Raw genomic sequence first — 18,633 nt, forward strand, 5'->3', positions numbered from 1 at the left:
GCCTGCTTCTGTATTTCAACCTCCCTATGACTTTAATTCCTTCAAGAGGAAGGTTTTAAGACACTTATCCTTCAATTTTTGACTACCGCTTTGGACCCTTTTATGGCACTGGCATCTTAGTGGGCTTTTTTTTTATTTATTGGATTTTTGTTGGCCTTGGCTAGTTTCCCTCCTACACACACAAAAAAAAAAAAAAAAGAGGGAACAGAAAAGTGGCTACTGCCTGAGACACCTGTGTTTCAGTGAGCAAAAGATGACGAGGTTTAGAAGATAAGAGGTGGTGTTCCACAGATTGAAAATTAGATCTAAGACCGCGAATGTTGCAGATGTTAATGAAGAAAAAGTTTAGGGAGGTGTCAAAACACTTGGAGTCGCTATCAGAAGAGCAGTCCGACCTTGAGTCATTTGTGGTCTCCTCCTCAGATGGAGACTCCGAGGCTGGTGTAGGAGTCGCCATGATAATTTTGAATTTTTTGAGTGAAGTGCGTGCGTGTAATTAGGAGCTTGTAGTTTTGTGTGGAGGAAGAGAGTTGTCTTTAGAGAGCAGGCTGTGAGTGCCCCCTTGTGTTGTGAGACACAAAAGTAAACGACCACTGAGGTCACAGCTGGGTTTTTTTGGGTACGTTCACAGCACCCCCTGATCCAGTGCTTTAGACCTCACTGGGAGTAATTAAGGTTTCGGCAGTTGCTTACTGCCCCCTCCCCCTACATGTTGGCTGCTATTGGCCCACTACATTTCGCCTCCTTGTAGTAGGGAAAGACTCCATTGAAGACTGATGCTCTCATAAAGCGTACTTTAATAATAATAGTAATAATAATAGTAATAATAATAATAATAATAATAATGGTAATAATAGTAATAATAATAATAATAATAATGATAATAATAATAATAATAATAATAATAATAATAATAATAATAATAATAATAATAATAATAATAATAATAATAATAATAATAATAATAAAATCATTACGTTTTAGAAAATCAAGAAGGAAAACTCAGAACTCATGCATAATATCACAATTTGAGTGCCTTCACCTCAACCACAACTTTCTCCTTCCTGGCAGCCAACATAACCAGCAACATCATTTAATTTGACCCCAATTTCCCCAGAGAAATGATACGGGCCTTCTCCACCTTGTTTGTGGTGGCCCAGACCATTTTTGTATTTTTGGTAAAAAAAAAAAAAAAAAAAAAAAAAAATGTGAATCTTTACACTCCACAGGCCAAAACCCGCGGGCAGGTAAATTCAGAGACAAATTTTATCCCTGCAGTCTCGAGTAGCCTTGGTGTATTGAGGCGTACTATTTGGAACTGGGCGAAAACATGCAGGTTTTATAGAAGACAGAGTTCAGAATGGTTTACTGGCGTTTGTAAATGGTGGGTCGCAACTTCATCCGTAGACATTGTATCTGTCATTTCGTTCTTTTAATCCAAATCTCCATGCAGGGTGATGGCATACGAATCCGAAGTAAATAATCTACCTGTCTTAGTATCGTCCACAAATTTACAAATATTGTCACTTATCCCGCTAAGTCATTAATATCTATTAATGCCCCTAAAGCTGATCCCTGTGATGCCTCACTAACTACTTGACCCAACTCAGCCATTTATTACAACTCTGTCGCCTGTCGAATAGTCAAGACCTTATCTAACCTAACATCTTTCTGTCGTCCTTCTACAGTATGCTGGACGATTTTGTTGCATCCCTGGATTTTTAAGACAATCAGTTATCGGTTCAAGTGATCGCGCTGAGTGTTTTTTTTTTTTTTTGTGTGCATTATTTACATATATTCACAGTCACTCGATCATATACAAGTACCAGCCGTTAAATACAGCATCCTACCACAAAAATACATAAATAGATAAATAAATAAATGTAAGTCGGATTCTTCTCTCTTCAAATAAATTTAATTAAATATAATTTTATTACATAAACTTCTGGCACATATTAAGGAAAAGTTAAAAAACATTTTATTTAGTTATATTACATGCATCATTTATCTGTTGGTGCTGCTTCACAGAAGAGAGGTCAAAGGTGAATAAATTATTGTAAAATTTTATATTTATTGCAATGTAAAGCAAACAAGAATATCGTTGTAATTTCGACAACATTTTCATTCCTTCTTGGTTTACTTATGAATATAAAATCCATTATTTTCATTCGCTTTATTAATAATCATACCAGGCATATAGTCAAAATCCTTTCAAATTATATGTAATAATCTACTAAACTTTCTTAACATTACAGGGAGTTACGTAAGTAAAGCCTGTTTCTTAGAGATAAGTAATAATGTTTAGTTGATTGTAAAAACAGTTATAATTATTTATTAATTTATTAGTGTTAGACTAATTTACACCCCGAAGCCTGGCCGTGCTGACCAAGGTGTCTGTAAATTTTACTGTGGACAAATTAGATGCTGATAAGATACGTGGCTTGGAAAAATTATTTGACCCTATTTGAGAGTTGTTCATTGTAATGAGAACGATTGCACTGAATCGTCCTGGAAGAAGCGTTTGTAAATTGTGTCAACATGTGGGTTAAGTAGCAGGATCGACGGAGTGTGCCCATTGTTAACGTAGACCGATGATGTATCTATTTAGTGGGAAGAAAAGAGAAATAAATTAAATGAAAATAAATAAATGAATAAAAAAGTAAATAAATAAATAAAAAAAATAAATAAATAATAAAGTAAAACTTTAATGCCACAATATAACATTTCTATTGTAACTAGGTGGAAAGGTGTAAAAGAGAAGTGTAGTAAATTCGCAGTTCAATTTCGAAAAAAAAAGTCAGTTAGTAATTATGATAATTGTTGAAAAAAAAATACGAAAAAAAATATTAAGGAATACAACGGAAACTTATTCTTGATGTTTTCTCAAAAAGAATATATATATATATATATATATATATATATATATATATATATATATATATATATATATATATATATATATATATATATATATATATATATATATATATATATATATATATATATATATATATATATATATATATATATATATATATATATATATATATATATATATATATATATATATATATATATATATATATATATATATATATATATATATATATATATATATATATATATATATATATATATATATGTATATATGTATATATTGTATACACAGCCACAGTGTCATTACTTACAACAAAAGAAGAAAAAAAAAGGGGTCGAAAAGATAGACCAATGAACAAAATACGCATATGTGCAATTTCATATGTAAATATTATATGCAGATGTACAAGACAACTAAGATCCATTCTGAACCCATCATTCACTACAACTACAGATTAGTCAGGACATAAATTATCTTCATAACTTGAGAGAAATTTAATTGAAATATATTTTCTCTGTCTTTAAAAACGTGAGGCTAAGAGAGGTAGAAAGTGACGATTATGTGTTACATTATTAATAATGATGATGATGATGATGATGATGATGATGATGATGAAAATAATGATAATAATAATAATAATAATAATAATAATAATAATAATAATAATAATAATAATAATAATAATAATAATAATAATAATAAGTATTATTGTTATTATTATTATTATTATTATTATTATTATTATTATTATTATTATTATTATTATTATTATTATTATTATTATCATTATTATTATTATCATTATTATTATTATTATTATTATTATTGTTATTATTATTATTATCATTATTATTATTATTATTTTATTATTATTATTATTATTATTATTATTATAATTATTATTGTTATCATTATCATCATTTGTTGCTGATATTACTATTATTATTATTATTATTATTATTATTGTTATTTTATTTATTTTTTTTTATTATTTTTTTTTTTATTATCATTATTATTATTAACAATATTAGTACTGTTTTTTTTTTTTTTTATTTATTCTAATACAGAAACCTGCTGACTTATGATCCATAAAGATATAAAAGGGATTTGACGGTTCTGACGTCTGAACATCATAAAGTTTCCTCTTAGTTGCACACACACACACACACACACACACACACACACACACACACACACACACACACACACACACACACACACACACACACACACACACACACACACACACACAGACACACACATACACACACACATTTTTTTTTATGGAAGAGGCCCACAGTTCGAAAAAAAAAAAACACTACCAGAAAAGAAAAGTCAGATGACAGAATAAGTTTCTTTTCCTTCAATATTTTACTACCACTTTGGACGCTTTTCTGGGACATGGCATCTCATTGTTTTTTTTGTTTTTTTTTGGATTTTTTGTTGCCCTTGGCCAGTGTCCCTCCTACATAAAAAAAATAAAAAATACTTGAAACCTCCCTGTTGAAATAGTAAGTCATAAAAACGAGAAAATATAGAAACAGGTAAAGAGTTCCTGAGTTTACCAGAGAAAAGAATGAATGATTGAAAATACTGGTTAATTCTTGCATTAGTGAGCTGAAAGAAGAAAGTTTTGTACAGCGAGGCCGAAGGAGGAGGGAAGGCATGCAGTTAGCAAGATCTGAAGGGCTGTTATCATTAAAATAGCGGTAGAAGACATGCTATATTGCGATGAGAGAGCAACTGATAATGGTAATTTGAAGAGAGGAGATGACAAGACGAAAATCTTTTGATTATATCAAGTCTAAAATAGCGGTATGAGTAGAACCCCCATACATGTTGAGCATTCTCCATTCATGGAAGGATAAGTCCCCTGTACAAAGTTAGGTGTAAAGGGTGAGCAAAAACTGACGGAGATGACTCAGAACGTCTAACTTCATAAAAGTTGTTTAGTTAAAAATGAAATGTGAGGTTAAAAGTTTTGATTATATGTAAAGGACAGACCTAGAATGTTCATTGCATAAGAGGTGGACAGTTAAGTATCATTGAAAAAAGAGCTGATACCTATTTAGAAAGATGTGTTGAGTTGACAGATGGAGGAAATGAGTTTTTGAGAAATCGAAGAATACCAAGTTTGCTCTGCTCCAATCATAAATTTTAAAGAGATCAATTAAACAGTTCAATTAGAGTTAGATCATTTAGACGTTGTTTGGCTTCCCTGCGTGAGCTGTTTACTTCCTAAAGGGATAGATGTCTACGAAAAGACGTGGAAAAGTGCAAAGGTGTATCATCGGCATAGAAGCGGCTATGAAGAGACATTTGGTTTTGAAGATTATTGAAAATAATAGGAAGGCAGTGGATGATAGGAGAGAATACTGTCAATAGAATAGTGACTGTCTACAACAGCAGTATTAGATCGGTCAGAAAGGAAACTTAAGATGAAATTACAGAGAGAAAAATAGAAGCCGTAGGAGAGTAGTTTGGAAATCAAAACTTTGTGCTAGACTATATCAAAAGCTTTTGATATGTCTAAGGGAACAAGAAAAGTTTCACCAGTATCCCAAAAGATGATGATCAGGTCTTAATAAAGAAAACCAGAAAATCACCAATAGAGAGGGCTTGACAGAACCCATATTGGTGATAAGATTTAAGGTTGTGAGCTGATAGATGTTTCAGAATATTCCTCTTGAGGATAAATTTGAAAACTTTTCAGAGACAGGAAAGTAAAGGAATAGCACGATAGTTTCAGGGATTAGGAACAATTTGAATATGAGCAAACCTCCAGAATGAAGGAAAGGCAGATGTTCATATTGTGAATCACAATTTCGGGGAACAACAGGAGGATCCCATAAAGGTCCATAAGCACCGGAGGGTTAAGGCCAGAGAGGGCATGGAAAATATCAACGCGAGGTATCTTAATGGGTAGCATAAAGTAGTCACAGGTTGGAGGAGATGAAGGAACAGGCCCTCAACCATTCAAGATTTTTAGTAAAGTTTGAACGAAGAATTTAGCTTTAGATGGCATTAGATGGCAGTGGTACCACTAAGCTGAAATAAAGGAGGGGAAGATGAAGAAAAAAAGTTATTGGAGATTTTTTTCTTTAGGTGCCAGAAATTACGAGGGGAATTAAATCTTAAAAGGAATTTTTGGTCAGTTGGAGAACATATTTGGCATGATTTCGGACAGAGATATAAAGTGCATTAAGTTCAGGTGATGGAAGATCCAAGTACTTTTTGTGGGCCACCTCTCTATAATGTATAACACGAGAACAGATTGTGTTAAACCAAGATTTGGAAGGTTTAGATCGAGAGTGTGCCAGACACTTACGTGGTCGGTCAACAAAGACGAGTCTTTGACACGGAAATAGTAGTCATTTCAAGGAAAAGCAGAATAGTACCTCCTCAGGTACCCCCAATTAGCAGAGGGAAAACGCCAGAGGCATCTTCTCTTTGGGGGATCCTGACGAGTGAGTGACTGGAGCGATAGGACAAGATACAGATATGAGGATGTGATCAGAGAAGCACAACGGAGAAGGTAGGGTGACAGCATAAGCAGGTTTAGAGGTTAGGAAAAGGTCAACAATGATAGGCGTATCTCCACGACAGTTAGGAATGCGAATATGGTGTACCTAACAGTTCCTCTAGGTCGTGAAGGATAGGAAAGTTAAAGGCTAGTTCACCAGTATAGTCAGCGAAGAGAGAGAAATGCCTGAGTTGGTGGTAAACATTGAAGTCTCCAGGAATGGAGAGCTCCGCAAAAAGAAAGAGTCAGCATGTGCTCCATTTTGGAAGTAAAGTAGTCAAAGATTTTTTTTTTTTTTTTTTTTTTTTTGTAGCCAGAGGAGTTAGGTGAGAGATATACAACACATACATTTATTTTAAGAGTGACATTGTAGTCGTTGCCAGATGGTGGAAAGCTGCAGCTGATCCCACCTGTTTCCACTATGCATGTATTCTTTTCTTTGTGTATCAGTGACATAGAGAAAAGTTTTAGTCTACACTTCAAAGACATCTCATTTGCTATTAATAATACACTACACATTACAAACATCTATACGTATCACCACCAATCGAAGATAAGATAATTTATTCGTCAAGTTGTAATACAAAATGTAATACAAATTAAATTTATTTTGGCTTAAGAGCTCCCTAGTAGTTGCTTATACATAACATTAAAAAGTAAATAAAATCAGTAAAACAATAAAACAATAAAACATTAAGAAAAGAGTCATTACATGGGCTATCGTATACATGCAATATCGGGCTATTTCTGCCCTCATCATCAACCATCACATACAGTAACCATGAATACTTAAATCTAAAAATTATAGTGATGATAGATGATTGAAAAGGAGAATGCTTTTAGGTACAAATGACTTCCTATATCTGTCAGTACGCTGCATGGGCAGAGCTAACCTTCTACCAGATTTTAGATATGTGTAACAGTTATGTAGCGGATGAGTGATATCTTTCATTATCCTGTCCACTTGTTTCATTGTAGCTGTCTGATAGAGCTTATCTAATGATATGGTCTGTGCACCTAATTTTCCTGCCTTCTTAACAATCCTTCCCAGCTTATTATTATTTTTTTTTTTATCTTTACAGGTAAGCTTTCCATAACAGGCAGTGATCGAAAAGTTTAGGACTGGTTCCAACAACGATTTGTAGAATAGGCTAATGATCACTTTATCTACATGTAAGTTGCGCAAAATACGTACAAAGTGTAGTCTTTGGTTACATTTCCTTAACACCATATCTGTATTGACACTGCCCTTCATCTGGTCATCGATCATAAAGCCCAGATACTTATACTGGTTTACTCTTTCTACGTTTTCTTCTCTAATTGTTAATAGGTCCGGTACATGTTTATTTTTAGTTCTGAAATCAAATATCATCTTAGTTTTCTTTACATTGTGCTCCAACAAATTTTGTTTATTCCAATCAACATTTTTTTTTTTACCTGAGTTAAATAGCCTTCATAATTATAATTTACAATTTTTCCTAAGATAACTGTATCATCAGCATATTTCACAATTGTACAGTCATAAATTCCACTTCTACAATCATCTGTGTACAAAGTGAAAAGAACAGGGGACAACACACACAACATTGTGGGGTTCCTGTGTTAGTTAATATCACATCAGACTTAACATTGTTTACATTGGTATACTGGGGTCTCTGGGATAAAAAGTTAAAATCCATTTTAAGATATTTCTATTTACACCCATTTCTAGCATTTTATTGAGCAGAATATGAGGTTGCATTCTATTAAATGCTGAACTAAAATCAATAAACAGTGCTCTAATTTGTGATTTGGGCTTATTTAAATGTTTGTTAACATCATTCAATAATGTAAGTGTCGCATCCTGTACAATCCTATTATTACAATAAGCAAACTGCATAGGGTCTTTTATATTATTATTTATTATTTTTTTCACAGATGTAATTCTTCAATAGACTTTCTAGACATTTCATAATATTAGATGTTAATACTACAGGTCTAAAATCTTTGGGATCTTTTGGACAGTTAATTTTTGCAATAGGCTTTACTTCAGATTCCTTCCATTTATAAGGTACCACTCCCTGATCTACTGAATCCTGAAATAATGTTGTCAGTACGGGTGTCAGTTGTTATGCACAATGTTTAAGTACCATAGCAGGCATTCCGTCTGGCCCTGTAGCTTTACCTGCCCGTATATTCTGCAGGGACTTCTGCACGTCTTCTTGCCTAATTATTATTCTTTCATCATTATGAGATTGAGATTGAATTTCTGTCATGATAAAGTAAGACCAATATCACCCTTGGAATCCCCATGGCCACGGTTTTCATGGCCACGCTCTTGAATCTAAAGATGCCTCCATCATCTGACATAGGCTTCATTGGCTGTCTTACTAAATTTCACTTCCGTGAAATTCACATCACTTACCGAACTCCTCCGGCTTTTTTTTTTTTTTTTTTTTCATGCAAGAATAGCACTGGTCAAGGGCAACAAAAACGTCCGAAAAAAAGCCCCAATAAAGTGCCGGTCCCAAAAAGATGGTAAAAGAATTATAAAAAAAAAAAAAAAAACAGAGAGCAAGTGTCTTAAAACCTGTCAAGTCAAGGGAAGGAGGAAATACAGAAACAGGCAGGGAGTTGAAGAGATCATCAAGAAAAAGTAATAAATAACTGAGAATACTGGTTAACTCTTTCATTAGAGAGATTGACAGTGTAGAGATGAAAGCAACTTGTGTAGAGTGGCGAGGGAAGGAGAGGAAGCATGCAGTTAGCAAGATCATTAGAGCAATCAGCATAAAAATAGCGGTAGAAGATGGCAAGAGATGCACCATTGCGACGATGAAAGGGAGGCTGAAGACACGAAATGTTGAATTAAAGAGCAGTATGAGCAGAGCTCTCCCATAAATGTGAAGCGTTGTTCATACGCAGTAGACACCTGTCGCAACGATAATTACTCCCTGTGAGGTTTAAAGCACTGTTCAGGGGGTGCTGTGAACTTATCATTAAATCCAGCTGTGACCTCACTGAACGTTTCCCTTTGTGTCTCACAACACAAGGGGGCAGTCACAGCCTGCCCTCTAAAGACAACTCTCTTCCTCCACACAAAACTACAAGCACCTAATTACACACACACCCTTCACTCAAAAATTTAAAAATAATCATGGCGACTCCTACGCCAGCCTCGGAGTCCCCATCTGGGGAGGGGACGATAAATGTCCCCAGGTCGGACTGCCTTTCTGTCGACGACCCTAAGTGTCTTGACACCCCCTTCAACTTTTTCTTCATTAACTTCTGCAACATTTGCGGTCTAAGATCTAATTTTCAATCTCTAGAACACCACCTCTCCTCTTCTAAACCTAATCTTCATTTCCTCACTGAAACTCAGGTGTCTAAGGCAACTGACAGTAGCCCCTTTTCTGTTACTTCCTACTTTCTCTAACCTCATTTTCGATCCAAAGCTGTATGCTGCGTTTATGTGCACAATGACTTAACCTGCTCTCGTGCCCACGCTCTTGAATCTTCCGAGTTTTCCACCATCTGGCTACGACTACAGAGTAACTCTCATACTGAATTTATCTGTGCTGTATACCTCTCACCTAACTCCTCTGACTATAAGAAATTCTTTGACTACTTAATTTCTAAAGTGGCGCACATTCTGACCCTCTTCCCTTTTGCATTTTCCATTCTTGGAGACTTCAATGTTCACCACCAGCTTTGGCTTTCCTCTCCCTTCACTGACCATCCTGGTGAACTAGCCTACAACTTTGGTATCCTCCATGACCTAGAGCAATTGGTGCAACACCGTACTCGTATTCCTGACCGTCTTGGAGATACGCCCAACATTCTTGACCTTTTCCTGACCTCTAATCCTTTTGCTTATGCTGTCACCCTTTCTTCTCCGTTGGGCTCCTCCGATCACAATCTCATATCTTTATCTTGTCCTATTGCTCCAATCCCTCCTTAGGATCCCTCTAAGCGAATGTGCCTCTGGCGTTTTGCCTCTCCTAGTTGGGGGGACCTGAGGAGATATTTTGCTGATTATCCTTGGAATGACTACTGCTCCCGTGTCAGAGACCCGTCTTTGTGTGCTGAACGTATAACAGAGGTGATAGTGTCTGGCATGGAGGCGTACATTCCTCACTCTTTTTCTCGTCCTAAACCTTCTAAACCTTGGTTTAACACAGCTTGTTCTCGTGCTATACATGATAGAGAGGTGGCCCACAAAAGGTACTTAAGCCTTCCATCAACAGAATCTCATGCACTTTATATTTCTGCTCGGAACCATGCCAAGTCTGTTCTCCAAATAGCCAAAAACTCCTTTATTAACAGAAAATGTCAAAACATTTCAAGATCTAACTCCCCTAGTGATTTCTGGCATATAGCAACCTTCTATCTGATCGCCAGTATGGGTTCCGTCAAGGCCACTCTACTGGTAATCTTCTGGCTTTCCTTACTGAGTTTTGGTCATCCTCTTTTAGAGATTTTGGTGAAACTTTTGCTGTTGCCTTGGACATATTATAAGCTTCTGATAGAGTCTGGCACAAAGCTTTGATTTCCAAACTACCCTCCTACGGTTTCTATCCTTCTCTCTGTAACTTCATCTCAAATCTCCTTTTTTGACCGTTCTATTGCTGCTGTGGTAGATGGTCACTGTTCTTCTCCTAAATCTATTAACAGTGGTGTTCCTCAGGGTTCTGTCCTGTCACCCACTCTCTTCTTATTATTCATTAATGATCTTCTAAACCAAACTTCTTGTCCTCTCCACTCCTATGCTGATGATACCACCCTGCACTTTTCCAACCCTTCAGGAGGTAAACATATCACGCAGGGAAGCCACAGAATGCTTGACTTCTGATCTTTCTAAAATTTCTGATTTGGGCAGAGCAAACTTGGTATTGTTCAATGCCTCAAAAACTCAATTCCTCCATCTATCAACTCGACACAACCTTCCAGACAACTATCCCCTCTTCTTCAATGACACTCAACTGTCCCCGTCTTCTACACTGAACATCCTCAGTCTGTTCTTTACTTATAATCTAAACTGGAAACTTCACATCTCATCTAGCTAAAACAGCTTCTATGAAGTTTAGCGTTCTGAGACGTCTCCGCCAGTTTTTCTCAACCTCTCCCCCAGCTGCTAACTCTGTACAAGGGCCTTATCCGTCCATGTATGGAGTATGCTTCACATGTTTGGGGGGTTCCACTCATACTGCTCTTCTAGACAGGGTGGAATCAAAAGCTTTTCGTCTCATCGACTCCTCTTCTCTAACTGACTGTCTTCAGCCTCTCTCTCACCGCCCCTGTGTTGCATATCTAGCTGTCTTTTACCGCTATTTTCATGCTAACTGCTCTTCTGATCTTGCTAACTGCATGCCTTTCCTCCTTCCGCGGCCTCGCTGCACAAGACTTTCTTCTTTCTCTCACCCCTATTCTGTCCACCTCTCTAACACAAGAGTTAACCAGTATTCTCAATCATTCATCCCTTTCTCTGGTAAACTCTGGAACTCCCTGCCTGCTTCTGTATTTCCACCTTCCTATGACTTGAATTCCTTCAAGAGGGAGGTTTCAAGACACCTATTCATCAGTTTTTGACCACTGCTTTGACCCTTGTATGGGACTGGCATTTCAGTGGGCATATTTTTTTTTATTGGATTTTTGTTGCCCTTGGCCAGTGTCCTTCCTACATTAAAAAACAAAAAAAAAAAAACATGGATGGATAAGCCCCTTGTACAAAGTTAGCAGTTGTAGGATTAAAATAAAAAAAAAATAAAAAACGTACACAGGCATCTATGAACGCCAAACTTCATAGAAGCTGCTTTAATTATAGATGAGGTGTGAACTTTTCAGTTATGATTATTAGTAAAGGACAGAACGGGATGTTCAGTGTAAAAGAGTGGGACAGTTGAGTGTCACTGTAGAAGAGTTGAGAGTTATCTGGAAGGTTGTGCTGAATTGATGGCTGGAGGTATTAAGTTTTTGAGACATTAAACAATTGTAAGTTCGCTTTGTCCAAAACAAATATGTTAGATGAGATGTCAGGCCTTATGAGGCTTCTCTGCGCGAGCTCTTTAATTAACTATTGAATACTGAAGGCTTGAACTTTAATGAAAAGACGTGGAAAGTGCAGGCTGGTATTATCAGCGTAAGAATGGATAGGACAAGAAGTTTGGCTTAAGAGACTATTGATGAAAATATAAGAAGAGAGTCGGTGACAGGAATGACCCCTGAGGAACACCCATTTTAATAGATTTAGGTCTCAGTAAGAATAGCCAAAAGATCACCAATTCAGCGACGATGACGGAACCCATGCTGCCGATCAGATATAAGATATATAAGATAGATGTTTAAAAAATAATCTCCCGTTGCGGATATATTCTAAATCTTTAGGAAAAAAAAAAACATAAAAAAGTAAAAAGTAATACGACGCTAGTTTTAGGGCTTAAACATGTCACCCTTTTAGGAACAGGCTGAAAACAGGCAAACTTCCAGCAAGATGGAAAGGTAGATGTTGATAGACAGAGCTGGAAAAGTATGACTAGGGAAAGTGCAAGCAAGGAGGCACAGTTACGAGAAACAATAATATGAATTCCTTCAGGTCAAAAAGCTTTTCGAGGATTTCAACCAGCGAAGACATGGGGAACATCATTGCGAAGGATCTTCATGGGTAGCATGAAATAGCCAATGGTGGAGGAGAAGGAGGAACACGCCACAAATGATCCAAAATAGCATCTTTAGCAAATATTTGAGCGAATATTGAAACTTTAGAGATATATTAGATCGCAGTGGTACTATCAAATTTAAAAACAGGAGGGAAAGATGAAGAAGGAAAGTTATTAGAGATATGTTTTTTTGGGGCTAGATGCCAAAAGTCACGAGGGGAGTTAGATCTAGAAAGATTTTGACATTTTATTGATGTAAGAATGTTTGGCAAGTTGGAGAGCTAACTAGGCATGATTCAGGGTAGAAATATAAAGTGTATTATATTTAGTTGATGGAAGGCTCAAACACCTCTTGTAGACTACTTTTCTATCATTTATAGCAAGAGAACATACTGTAATAGCCAAGGTTTGGGTGGTTTAGAGAGAAAGAAAAAAATGAAGAATGTACGCCCCCATGCCAGACACTGTCACCTTTATTTTACGCTCAGCACACACACAGATAGGTCTCTGACACGGAATCAACAATCATTCCAAGAAAAATCAGAATAATACTTCCTCAGGTCTTCCAAAATGTGCAAATTCAAAACGCCACAGGCACCTTCGCCTTGGGGGATCTTGAGGAATAAAGTGGTAGGACAAGGCACAAGTATGAGGATGTGATCGGAGGAACCGAACGAAGAAGACAGAGTGGCAGCATAAACAGAAGAATAAGATGTTGGGAGAAGGTCAAGAATTTTTTGGCTTATCTCCAAGACGGTCAAAAGTACGAATGACAGTGGCAACATAAGTATAAAATGTTAGGAAAAGGTCAAGCATTTTGGGTGTATCTCCAACACTGTCAAGGGTACAAGTAGGATGTTATAGAAATTGCTCTAGGTCGTGCAAGATAGCAAAGTTAAAGTTGAATGTGAAAGTTAGGCACATTTTCATATTTCTCCATTTGCTGAAATTTCCATACTTGAAGATTCCAGTTTTCACCACCAGCTACGGCCATCACTTTCTTTTGTCCTAGGTTCGGTTAGTAAAGCATCCTGTCCACCTTCCCTACTCCATTAAGATGCACCCAACGTTCTCGACCTCCTCCTAATTTACAACTCCTCAGCTTATTCTTTCAAAATACTACCTTAGATGAGCTCAGTAACGTGTGTGCATCCACCAATGCGGAAGTGCCTCTGGCCTTAGAAAACTATTAATTGTGAGGAATTGAGACGGTATTACTCTGATTACCTTGAGAGCAGTGTTTCTCAAAGTAACCCTTAAAATAAACTACATGTCTCAATGATCCCAGCACAATATATATATATATATATATATATATATATATATATATATATATATATATATATATATATATATATATATATATATATATATATATATATATATATATATATACGAGTATAAATATGACTTCATGTTGTAAAGGTCTTCTTGATAACTTTTCAGGGTAACTCCGAAGTTTTCTTCTTTTTTTTTTTCTTTCGCTGTTTCGCCTCTTTCTACACGCATCTTCAGGCTAAAAAAAAATAATAAAATAGATAAATAAATAAATAGATAAATAAATAAATAAATAAAATAAAACACTAAGTAAAATTTGTATAAAACTCAACATTACATGGCACTGCACGGCACTACACAGTTTTTGCGTGTAGTGCCTTGTAATGTTGAAATTTTCTACAACTTTTACTTAGTGTTTTATTGTTTTTTAGCCTGAAGACGCCTACAGAAAGAAGCGAAACTCAGCAAAATAATAAAGTTTAAAAAAACTTCGGAGTTTTCCTGGAAAAAAGTTTATATATATATATATATATATATATATATATATATATATATATATATATATATATATATATATATATATATATATATATATATATATATATATATATATATATATATTCAGATCATCTGTAATGAACTATTTAAAGACCATGACACTTTTTTAAACTAAAAACCAATGTATCATCTTATTAGACTTAGCAATTAAGACTCCCATTTTTTTTGTTTTAATGAGAAATTATATGTTGAAATTGATGGCGTGGTCATGGGTTCTTGTCTTGGTCCCACTTTTGCTAATGTTTTCTTATGTCACCATGAAACCAATTGGCTGAAAGATTACCTTAGTGAATTGAAACCTATGTTTTACTGAAGAAACGTTGATGATACCTTGCTTTTATTCAAATGATTTCGACACAAACCTAAATTTTTCAGTTATATTACTTCAAAACATCCCAATATTGAATTCCCATGCGACACAAAAAACAATGGCTTTATCGTGTTTTTAGACGAACTACTGACTCGTAATAATAATCAGTTGCACACAGCAGCTTACCGCAAACCAACCCTCACTGGTTTGGGGATTAATTATCTTCCTTTTATTCCTAAATTATTTAAGTTTAATGCTATTAGAACTCTCCTATATCGTTGCTGCAGTCTGTCTTCAAATTGGTTTACATTTGACCATGAGATTAACTTTTTACTTATTTATTTATTTTTTTTCATAATAACGGGTTTTCACTAAGCTTCATCTATAATACTATCAATAACCTTCTAGGCAGTAAGTTTAGTAAGCCTTCCTCTAATGACACCCAGGTGACACCTAAGAAATACATAATTACCTTACTATTAAAAAAAAAAGACTTAAAACACAATACCCGGACATTAAATTCAATTTCATCTCCACTAATAACTTTTCTATTGACTCTTTCTTTAAATTTAAAGACAACATTCCTATTGGACCTATCTCCAACATCATTTATGAATTTAATTGTTCGAGCTGTATTTGACGTGTTGGAGAAACCAAGAGGAATCTCACACAGAATTAGTGAACATGAAAGTAATTCGACAAGTGGACAGAAATAATTAGCTCATCCCCCTTTCTCTGCAATAAGAACATACTCACACGAACATGATCACCCCTTTTCGGAAATACACCAGAATATAAATAATATTCACATACAGACATCAAAATTATATTAAACCAGTTATCATCATCCCAGCTGTATCTTTTTATAAACCTTTGCTTGGAGCTTCGGTTTCTGAGCTAGTAGTCAATCTCTCAGAACACCACCCTCTGTCAGTTTTCACCTTTCTACAAGGGAGTGCACACCAGATTTTACTAAGATACTTAGTTTTTAAACCATAGATCTTAACTCCTCTATACATTATTTTTTGCTGTTTTTAATCATTATTATTATTTTATTTACTTATTTATTTATTTTTTTTTAGTTAACAATATGACCCATCGTCATACATATGTCGACTTTTTTTCTACTTTTTTATTTTGCTACTTATATTATTATATTTTGCTCTTAGTTTTATTAATTTACATCTTTTTAATATTGTACTAAATATAATTATATATTTTAGTTTCAAGATGCCTTCTGTGAAGATGAAACGTTGCAATTAACAAAGTGAAGAAAATTGAAGAATTCTGGATGTTATCCTGGTTCATTCTCTCTCTCTCTCTCTCTCTCTCTCTCTCTCTCTCTCTCTCTCTCTCTCTCTCTCTCTCTCTCTCTCTCTCTCTCTCTCTCTCTCTCTCTCTCTCTCTATATATAAAATGTGTGTTTTTTTTTTTCTTATGTAGCAGGAACACTGCTCAAGTGCAACAAAAGTCCAATAAAAAATGCCCACTGAAATGCCAGTCCCATAAAAGGGTCCAAAGTGATAGTCAAAAATTGAAGGATAAGTGTCTTGAAATCTCCTTGAAGGAATTCAAGTCATAGGAAGGTGGAAATACAGAAGCAGGCAGGGAGTTCCAGAGTTTACCAAAGAAAGGGATGAATGAATGAGAATACGGGTTAACTTGCGTTAGAGAGGTGTACATAATAAGGATAAGAAAAAGAAGTAAGTCTTGTGCAACGAGGCCGCTGGAGGAGGGGAGGCATGCATTTAGCAAGATCAGAAGAGCAGTTACAAGCAGTTATCGGTACAAGACAGCTAGAAATGCAACATTGCGGCGATGAGAGAGAGGCTGAAGACAGTCATTTAGAGGAGAGGAGTTGATGAGACGAAAAGCTTTTGATTCCAACCTGTGTGTGTATGTGTGTGTGTGTGTGTGTGTGTGTGTGTGTGTGTGTGTGTGTGTGTGTGTGTTTGTGTGTGTGTGTGTGTGTGTGTGTGTGTGTGTGTGTGTGTGTGTGTGTGTGTGTGTGTGTGTGTGTCCAAACACTTAATAAAGTGCATTAGAGAATGAATAGCTTAAAGTCGAAGTGAGTGGAAGGAATGATAAACTGAATGAATCAAAAATACTCAGCTAACATTTTGCTTACGTGCCCTGCCACATCTTTGTCTGTCCTCTACATGTCCTTCATTCTTCCACCGACTGATCCAGCGGCAGACAGTGGTGACACTGGTGCCGGTATTCTGTGCTATGGCGCGGGCTGACATGCCTCCCACCCACATCCACACGAACCTTGACCTCAGTGCCGTGCTGGTGGCGCGCCGTTTGATCATTGGTCTCAAAATTATTTGGTCCTGTGATCCATTTGTTAAATGTCCATAGTTAGTCCTTTATTTTTTTTCAAAATACTCATTTAATTTATAATGAAATGATAAATGCATTAAATTTGAGAAAGTGAAATGAAAACTCTAGAAAGCTTACAGTTGTCGTGTACTTATTTTAGGGCAATACAAAAAAAAAAAAAAAAAAGAATATATATATATATATATATATATATATATATATATATATATATATATATATATATATATATATATATATATATATATATATATATATATATATATATATATATATATATATAGTTAAGAACGCAGACGAGTTTAAAGGCTAGGACACCCTCAACATTAATTTTTTTTTTATTGTGCTTTTCTATTAGTGTAGTTCATTTTCTTTTTGGAAGTGGCAGAGTTCCAAAGATATTTAAAAAAAATATATAGTAAATGCGACTGTTCGTTTCTCTTGGAACATCTTTATTCTAAAAATGTTCTCAGTAGGGTGAAGCTTAGAAATAAAAAGGAAAACACGGAGAAGCGTGAAGTTTACTGATAAGAATAAAAAGGTAGCGGGCTCTTTTTTTTTTTTTTTATCATTTGTATACTTATTATTGACCTGCTCTTAGAAGGGCATCCCACACTCTCATGCCAGGCAAGAAAAGCTAAATGTACCTTTTAATTAACTTGTCTATTTTATTTGTTTGTTTATTTATTAATCGATTTATTCATTTATTTTTTTGTTTTCCTTTCCTTTGCACAATATTAACTTTTTTGTTATCAATGTATTAGTTTCCTTTCAAATTTCACCTTTAACCGCCTATATATATATATATATATATATATATATATATATATATATATATATATATATATATATATATATATATATATATATATATATATATATATATATATATATATATATATATATATATATATATATATATATATATATATATATATATATATATATATATATATATATATATATATATATATATATATATATATATATATATATATATAAAAGGGGGCAGTCACAACCTGCCCTCTAAAGACAACTCTCCTCCTCACAAAACTACAAGCACCTAATAACACACACACCCTTCACACAGAAATTTTAAAGTCATCATGGC

At 34.8% G+C, this 18,633-nt stretch overlaps 1 long non-coding RNA gene across 1 annotated transcript in view; it reads right to left on the reverse strand.

Annotated features, from left to right (window-relative positions):
* Nucleotides 1–2,219: 2,219 nt before the first annotated feature.
* Nucleotides 2,220–18,633, reverse strand: part of LOC135110047 (uncharacterized) — a 32,584-nt gene continuing 16,170 nt past the window's right edge. Inside the window, exons 2-3 of the long non-coding RNA XR_010273060.1 lie at nucleotides 17,311–17,515; nucleotides 2,220–2,600 (exon numbers count right to left, since the gene is read on the reverse strand). This is a non-coding gene — a long non-coding RNA (uncharacterized LOC135110047). The remainder of the gene's footprint in view (nucleotides 2,601–17,310; nucleotides 17,516–18,633) is intronic.

This window comes from Scylla paramamosain, chromosome 19 (assembly GCF_035594125.1).
Source record: "Scylla paramamosain isolate STU-SP2022 chromosome 19, ASM3559412v1, whole genome shotgun sequence".
In the NCBI taxonomy this organism is placed as follows: Eukaryota; Metazoa; Arthropoda; class Malacostraca; order Decapoda; family Portunidae; genus Scylla; species Scylla paramamosain.